The sequence below is a fragment of the Callospermophilus lateralis genome, chromosome 6 (genome assembly GCF_048772815.1).
Source record: "Callospermophilus lateralis isolate mCalLat2 chromosome 6, mCalLat2.hap1, whole genome shotgun sequence".
Lineage (NCBI taxonomy): Eukaryota > Metazoa > Chordata > Mammalia > Rodentia > Sciuridae > Callospermophilus > Callospermophilus lateralis.
In genome coordinates, this window is record NC_135310.1 from 131,681,345 (window position 1) to 131,690,952 (window position 9,608).

The 9,608-nt window shown below is 33.3% G+C and overlaps 1 pseudogene; it reads left to right on the forward strand.

Moving 5' to 3' along the window:
• The first annotated feature begins 3,376 nt into the window (after window positions 1–3,376).
• On the forward strand, window positions 3,377–4,281 carry LOC143402147 (putative olfactory receptor 2B3; annotated as a pseudogene).
• Window positions 4,282–9,608: the final 5,327 nt, after the last annotated feature.

The following is a 9,608-nucleotide window of genomic DNA, read 5'->3' on the forward strand; positions in this document are numbered from 1 at the left end:
TTTCCAGAAGCACTCTTTCAAACAAGCTCTGGTCTTATTATATACTATTTATTTATCAACTTATCTATTTATTGCATCTTATTTAAAATTAAAATTAAGAGTGTTGAGAAATTGAATGAGTTTATTGTAAAACACATCTAAAAAGAGACTTGTTCCCAATTCCAGTGCATTTTACATAAGAAGCTTTTCTATAGAGAATTCTATCCCCAGAAACTTTCTCTTCAAATCCATCAGGGATAAGTGTACATTAATGGCTTATTTGAAAACAATGCCCAAGAGTCTCAAGAAAAACATACAAATAACATGATTGCAACCATTGTATGAGTTTTACACTGTTACCTCCCTAACTTCTGCTTTTTGTATCACCTGAAACACTGACAGTTCTGAAGCTAATTCTAAATGAATATGTGTGGATATATTCCTTGCTTTTTCTGAAAGAGCAAAAAACTCAAGTGCATTTTTTTATTACTCTTTTACTGTAGGAAATTTATCAAAATAAGTTGAGTAAAAATACTTGTTCTTATGGCCTACTCATTCTCAAAGAAGGTAGGAATGTGTGCAGACAGTAAAGCCTACTATACATATAAAGGGCAGAGTATATTTCAGTTCAAGAGAGACTTTCCTAAATTCTAAAAAAAAAAAAAAAAAACCTAGGTCAGTGGCTGAGGAACAACTAGATATCACTTTGTAATGTATATCTTAGTCTCTCACTTTAAACAATACTGAAAGCATTTAAGTTTTATGAAGAGCTTTTCTGACAGAAATACTTGAATGAAATATGAAGTCTTCATTCAATCAGGTGAGTATAAAATGTGAATTCTTTTTTTTTATTATATGATCAAATTTCTTGGATTGACTTTTCCACACCTTTCAATAAGATGTTTTGGTATGAGGTGAAGATGACTGATTCTTTCTTCTGATCTTTTCCTCCCAATGATGCCAAAAAGTGCTAAAATTATAGATGAGATACTATGTGTTATGAAAATGAATTATGAATAATATACTAGCCTGAAAATGTGTGGGAAGTTGCAAAGAAGATGTCAACATGAATAGTATGGCAATTTGCCAACCTTACTTTAAGCATTCAAGTGTAATGAGATACGAATGGAAAAATCATCTAATGTAGATAGAATCCAAGTGATAATAAAATGTGAGCATAACATAGAAAAGATATGATCTAAGATATGATCTAAATTTAAAGAGCCCAAATATACTTCATAGTAAATGAAATTGACTTACATTGTCTCTGCTATGTTCAAGGAAACAGATAAATGAAGGCACTATGGGGTAATTCTCATTCATTATGAACTACATATAAGGTGAATAACAGGAACAAGATTTTAAATAATAAAAATTTAATAAACTCACTCAAAGCATAATTAATGGATTGTTTTCTTTAGAAATAGATGTACTAAGTTTTATAAAAATTTTGGAGAATAAAATCTAAAATTGTTTGTTAAAAGATTAAAGTGTGGTTCGGGGTAGAAAATTATGAAATTAAGCCCAATAAATAGACAAGAAGACTCTAACAGTATAATTACTTAATAATGTGGTTAGATAGTAATTTTCATAAAAATATATTTCATAACTCAATAAAATTTCACCAAGTTTACTTCATATTTAATATGACACACAATTTTAACTGAATAAAAATCTGGGATTAAGTATATTTCTAAATTCTCTGTAGACAATAACATCTTGAATGTCAATTCAAATAAAGTAAAAAGAAAGTTGGGTGTGGTGGCAGCACCGGCCATAATCCCAGCTACTCTGATGCCATGGCAGGAGAATTGCAAATTCAAGGCCAGCCTGAGCAATCTAGTAAGATCCTTTTACATGTAAACAGCTAAGAATACAACACAGTGGTAGAGTGGCCCAGGGTTCAAGCTCCAATATAAAAAAAAAAAAAAAACCCAAAAGGGTATAAACAAAACACATTCAAGAAACATACTTTTTGGACATAAGCTTTCTTTAAAATCTTTTAGTTATTAGTATACTGTAAGAATAAAGCTTTAGGGCTGGGGTTGTGGCTCAAGTGGTAGTGTGCTAGCCTGGCATGCGTGCGGCCGGGGTTCGATCCTCAGCACCACGTACAAACAAAGATGTTGTGTCCACCGAGAACTAAAAAATAAATATTAAAAAATTCTCTCTCTCTCTCTCTCTCGCTCTCTCTCTCTCTCTCTCTCTCTCTCTCTCTCTCTCTCTCTCCAAGCTTTAACAATGCCCAGAAATATGGTTACTAAGATTTCCTTTAAAAAAGCTTATTGGAGTATTTGGTCCACCAGTCTCATTAAGGAGCACCTGGAATTATTATTATTTTATTATTGCTCCTTCACATTTCTGAACTATGATAGCATTTAATCCAAGGGTCATGTTGATGTCTTGGTTCTGAATAGTTTTGTGTCATACTACAAAGCATGGTAAAGGGAAAATACCTCAGATTTTTGTTACTAGGACAGTGTCTTAAATTCCCATCTGAAAGCTCTCCATCTTATAAAATAGAGTGGATTTAATGGTATACACTATATATATACACATAGATAAATGTATATGTATATCTGTTTTTATACATAAATTTAAAGTATATACAAATTAAAATATATAAAAATTAATATACAAACAAAACCTTCATTACCTCATTTACATTTCTCAAAATATTGCTTTACTCATGTAATCAATTCAATTATTTTCTATGTGCCATATAGCTGAGAAACAAATATATGTATATATGTAGATATGTAGATATATATATATATAGATATATATATATCTATATATATATATATATATGTATATATCCTGAAAATGTAAAATAACTGGAGAATCTGAAAATGTAAGTGATCTTAAAGTGGGATATTGATTCCCATGACAGAGCTCTTTCATTAGTTTATAAGAACCTACAAATTTTTATACAACCAGAAATATGAAAAAATGTGCTCTATATGTGTAGTAAGAATTGTAATTCATTGAGTATATATAAGTATATATAAGTAAAAAATTAATAAAAATAAATAAAAAGAAGAACCTACAAACTTAATGTAAACAAACTATTCTGATGATATTTATGCCAGTAGAAGATTGAAAACTATTGCTTTGGACTTGCCATGGAATCCTCATCAGAACTAAAGGAAATAACTATTGTAAACTTTATTAAATATGAGAAGAAATTCAGTTACAGAATGATAAGTATGTTTGCTAAAGGTAGCTGCTTTTAATTTACACTTATACTTATTACACTTACACTATTTGCCTAACAAGATTTTGCATGCCATCTCAGATTTGTGTATAGCCAATGCCTAATTGTGCTTTATCATTCTTTATAATTCTACACTTTTTAAAATAAATTCCTTACTATAGGTGAAACATTTTGAAGAGAATGGCACTAATTAATGAAAGCCACCCTAAAGGTTTTGCTGACCATCTGTAGCTAAAGCTTCCATTATTTGTTATTCTTCTCTTAGCATACCCCATTGGTGGGAAACTGCCATCATTCTGGTGTCCAAGTTAGACTCTCATCTTCATAGCCCCATGTGTTTCTTCCTCACCAACCTCTGCTTTCTGGACATCTGTTTAACCACAAGCATTGTGCCTCAGCTGCTCTTTAACTGGGAAGCTCTAAGAAGACCATCAGCTATATGGAGTGTGCAGTTCAGGTTTATTTTTTCAGCACAGTGGGAGACACAGAATTTCTTCTTCTGGCTCTTATGTCTTTTGACCACGATCTGTCCTTCTGCAGACCTCTGCATTGCATTCTCATTATGAATTAGCACATCTGTGTCCTATTAGGGCTAATTTTGTGAATGAGTGGAATTACTTATGGAGTTTTTGAGGTCACTCTTATATTACAGTTGCCACTGTGTGGCATCAATAAACTGGATCACTTGTTTTGTGAGATTCCAGTTCTGATAAAGACTGCCTCTGAGGAAAAAGAAAATAATGAGCTTGCACTCTCTGTGGCATGCATTTTTGTAATAGCTGTTCCTCTGTGCCTAATTCTTGCCTCCTATGCTAATATTGGGCATACTATATTTAAGATCAAATCTTCTGAAGGAAGTAAAAAGGCATTTGGGACATCTTGTTGTAGTTCATTTATGTTATGATCCAACCATTATCATGTACCTTCAGCCCACTTCTTCCATCTCAAGGGAACAACCCAAGTTCATGGCTCTGTTCTATGGATTGTTGACTCCTACACTCAACTCCTTCATCTATACCCTGAGAAATAAAGATGTGAAGCTGGCATTAGGCAAGCTGCTGAGAAACATTTTTAGTTCCAGGTAATACTTGGTAAATCAAATGAAACATTTTCAAAATTAGAGTTGATTTACTTGGTTCTCTTTAATAGCTCATTTTACCTTATAATTCCAGCTCATGTTACATATTCTTCTTCCAAAGAATATTTGTCACATTCCTCACAATCATGTCAAAAAATACATAAAGTTAGCTAATATGCATCTGTGAAATATGCATCTGTGACACTCTGTGGAAACATATTAAAATGGTTCTATTATGGAACATACATGGTGAAATAGTAATTTCATTTAGTAGTGTCAAATTTAGGAATATAAACTGATTAGTTCACACTAGTCATCATAGCAATTCCATGGTAACCATTCATCAGTGGGCTTCCCATCCATTCAACTGAGAAACATTTTCCTCACTCTGTAAGATTGGCCAAAGTCTGTGTGCACAGCCTGGCTGCACTCTGTATTCTGTGTGAAACACTGTATGCTTTCCAACAATAAAAAATTTTTCAACCTCAGTTCATGTTGATGTGACATACACTCAACAAATGAAAAATTGCTGTTATTTTTCAAGGTCAGATGGCAAAAATTGGAATACATAATACCTTTGCACAAGAATATATCATTATCTTAGGGAAACAACTAATAAAGGAGATGTATGAGAAAGACAACACAAAAATAGGAAAAGGTCGCTGTGAGTTAGTGAATATTTGACCATATTTTGTATTTGAAACATTATCTAATGTTTCAAAAAATCTTCAAGGAAAGTATAAACCACAATTGATATATAATGAAGTACCTCATTAATTCTTGAGCTCTTATAGTTTATATTAGGACTGAAAATTGAAAGCATTTCTTTTATTATTTGGGGGTACAGGTTTACTCACTTTACCTTTTACTTTGTTCCCTTTAAATATTATTTCATTTTTTAATGTGGTAAAGTACACATAACATTTATCATTTTACTTTTTTTGACGTATGCTTCAGAAGTAGATTCCCCTTGTGCAATAATCACCACCATGCATCGCCAGAAATCTTTTGATCTTCACAACCTGCATCTCTGTACCAATTAAACAATAAATTCAATTCCCACCTCCAAACTCTGACAACCACTATTTTGCTTTTTATCTCTGTGAATGGCTGCCTTAGTTAACTCATACAGGTGGAATCATACCGTATTTAGTGTAGTGTCTTCTGGATTCATTCAGGTCATAGTAGGTGTCAGAATTTCCAAATCTTTCCTCATGCATAAATTTTGTTTCTATTTAGATCATTGGGTTTTTTTTATTTTAAATAGGAAGACAATATTGTATGATTTTGTTATAACAACATAATGTCTTGGAATTACATTAATTACCAAAAAAATCAACTCTTTTCAATTTATCATAATCTATTTAAAAATACAATGGATTACCAGGTATGATGGTGTGTACCAGTAGTCCCAGTGCTTGGGAGGCTGAGGCAGAAGGATGGTGAGTTAAAAGCCAGCCTCAGCAACAGCTAGATACTTAGAAACTCAGTGAGACCCTGTGTCTAAATAAAATACAAAATAGGGCTGGGGATATAGCTCAGCAGTTGAGTGACCCTGAATTCAATCCCCAGTACAAAAACAAAACGATAGATACTTAAGATTATGTTTCCAAAATCATAAATAATTCAAAAAATTTCAAGCTAAAAATTACAAATTCTTAAAATTGAAAATGGGATATATGTTAAACAACCAGGTACCCAAAGTAATTGTAATATTAAAGAATGTGTATTCTTACATGTGATAAAAACTTATAGGACTTTAAATACTAACATTATGTACAACCCTGAATTTAAGACCATATGAAGTAAAATTAAAAGTTGTTTAAAATAGAAAAATACCTAAAATTTTTTGTTAAAGTAGTAATGAGTTCCTTCACTAAGATGTGTGTTAAAAATGTAAAAGAAGGGCTGGGGTTGTGGCTCAGGGGTAGAGCACTTGCCTAGCATGTGTGAGGCACTGGGTGTGATCCTCAGCACCACATAAAAATACCTAAATAAAGGTATCATGTTCATCTACAACTTAAGAAATATTAAATAAGTGTAAAAGAAACAAACTGTGAGAAATTAATATAGTAGGTTGACTTGGAAATTTTATAAAATATAAGTACTCTGAGAAAGATATGAGCCATTGATAGTGGTTATATTTCATATTATAGAAATGAATAGAAGGTATAATTTTTTTCAAGAAGTAAATGTCAAGAAAAGCATTTTCTAAAAGGGAGGTAGAACAAGGTGATAAGATTTATCAATAATTGTCCTTCTGCAAAAATGTAAAGTTTAAACATAAAGTTTTGTGATGATTCTAATGTAAAATTTCACAAGAACTAAGAAAAAGAGGTGAGAGATCACAGTACCTGATTATTGTATAATAAGAAGATGCTAGATTGAAGATAGCAGGAAAGATTATTTTACATTACCCATGTCACTATTTCCTCATCCCCACACAGAAGAATGCAGAGAGATATATCATCTATTTGAAGAAAGGAAAGGAAAGTAAGCATAGACTTTTATTTACAACTCAACACTGAACCAACCAAGTAAAATTCTAGACCAAACAGACAGTCATAGCCCCTGACCACAGGCTCAGTCTTCATATTGCCTCCAACACCAGGTGGGAAATGTAGCCACTAGGAGGGAGATTCACTCTCTAGGTAAAATCCCTGCTGACAGAATACAGGACATTTGGACTTTTGTGAAATTTTCATGGCAGACAGGCCTCAATTGTTGTGGTCCTCAGATATACTCTAGTGTAATGGGAGCCTAGGGGCCATAGCCTTCAGGTACACCCCTGAGTTACAACAGCTCCAAGGACCAAAATGTTCTAATCCAGCATGTATTAGTCAGGGTTCTCAAGACGAACAGAATGAACAGGAAGTATAATTATAAAAAGGGGATTTATTAGGCTGACTTATGTGACCAGAAGCTGGATAGTTCACAATGGCCATCTGTAGCCTGGAGAACTGGGAAAACCAGTAGCCAGTAGCAGCACAATCCAAGAGACCGAAGCCCCAGAACAAGAGGGATCAATGGCGCTACTCTAATCTGAGATCTAAGCTTTCTTAAGAATCACTGTCAGAGTCCACTGTGGAAAAGTGAAGAAGCAAGAATCTGATATCCTCAGAAAATCACAGCAGCAATCAAGAACCCATTCAAGAAGAATTGAGCTTACATCTGCTGCTGTTTCTTTGTATTCCCAACTTTATTCCATTCAAGCCATCATCCTATTGGTTGGTGCTGCCCATGCTTAGGGAAGAACTCCTTTCCAGTTGGCTATCCCACATGCCAATCATTCCTAGACACACCCTCATTGACACAACCATAATCCTCTCAATCCTTGGTATTTTTTAAGCCAATCAAACTGATAATTCAAATTAACCATTACAGAGCTATAATAAAGGTAATTGTCAAAGGATATAAAGACCATATCAGAGAGTCTGGCCAAAAATCTGTGGACATATTTACATTCCTGCACAAAACAAGTATGTCAAGAATGGAATTAACACCTACTTCTTCAAAGCTTAGACATTGTAATAGTCAAGCCAAAGTGACTCCATTTTATAAAACAGCCATGCCAAATACAAAGGTCATGACTGGGGCAAGTTGTTCTTTTCCTTTTGCTCTAGAAACCCTTAAGAACACAGAACTACCTAATGGGGCATTGTTTCTGTAACTAGGATAACAGGGCTATGTTTCTGTAATTGGGATGACTGGGCTATTATGATTGGTTAAGCTTCCTGTCACCTGGCTGCACTCTCCTGCTTCTGTAACTTGGCTTGCTTGCATTGACTAGACCCCCAAACGTCCCTTTTTCAGTTTTCAGGTTTATAAAGAGCACCCTTGTAATAGTTTGGGGCTAATCAGGAGAACAACTTTATGTTCTGGTCAGTTGCCACCAGTGTGCTTCAATAAAGGCTTGATTCTATTATATGTGAGTAGTCTGGAGGTCAATTTATGAAACCTGGGGACATTGCTTTAACTATAACAACATCAATGCAGGAACAACCAGAGAAACATGATATCACCAAAAATCACAAAATAAAGTGGCAGCAACTGACCCTAAAGAGATGAATTACCTGACAAATAATTAAAATAACTGCTTTAATAGAATTGGTTGAACTTCAAGAAAGTACAAATAAATGAGAATGAAATGAAATTCAAAGAATGAGGAAGAGTAAGTGACCAGAACAGGAAATTTAATAAATTAAAACAATAAAGAAATTCTAACAGAAGCCCAGAGCTGGAATACACAAATGAGGAGTACTATTTAAAACATCTACAACATAATTATTCACCAGAAGACAAATCTTTGAACTCAAACACAGGTAATTTTAAAATACTTATAGGAGAAAAAGAAAAGAAGATGATGTGGTATAAAAAAGGATTATAAGATTTATGGGACAAAATAAGAAAAATTTGGAGTTATAGGAGTTAAAGAAGAAGATAAGAAAGACAAAGAAGAGAAAGATTACCTACACAAGTAATAGTAGAAGGGCTAGGGTTATAGCTCTGTGAAAGGTTACTGTATAGCATGCACAAGTTTCTGATTTTGGTTCAAAGCACTGTAAAAGAAAAAAGAAAAAAGAAAGAATTGGATTGAGGAAGGAAGGAAAAAAGAGAGAGAAATAAAGAATGAAAAAGAAATCTCTAGGATATATAAAAAACTCAAAAATCTTAACACCAAAAAACAAATAATCCAATCAATAAATGGGGCAAGAAACTGAATAGATATTTCTCAGAAGATGATATACAATCAATCAACAAATATATGAAAAAAAGTTCAGCATCTCTAGTAATTAGAGAAATGCTAATCAAAACTACTAAAAAATGCTAATCAAAACTACTAAATCAAAACTACTCTAAGATGTCATATCACTCCAGTCAGAATGGCACCCATTAAGAATACAAACAACAATAAGTATTGGTGAGGATGTGGGGAAAAGGGCACACTCTTAACATTGCCGCTGGGACTAAAAATTGGTGCAGCCAATCTGGAAAGCAGAATGGAGATTCCTTGGAAAACTAGGAATAGAATCACCATTTGACCCAGCTATCCCACTTCTTGGTTTATACTCAAAGGACTTAAAAACAGCATACTACATGGACACAGCAATATCAATGTTTATAGCAACAGAATTCACAACTGCTAATTGTAAAAACAACCTAGATGCATGTCAGTATATAAATGAATAAAGAAACTGTGGTATATATACACAATGGAATATTCAGCATTAAAAGTCAATGAAATCATGGCATTTGCAGGTGGAATGAGATGGACATCATTAACCTAAGTATATATATAAAAACACAAATAATGTGACTCTACTTTGTGTTCAA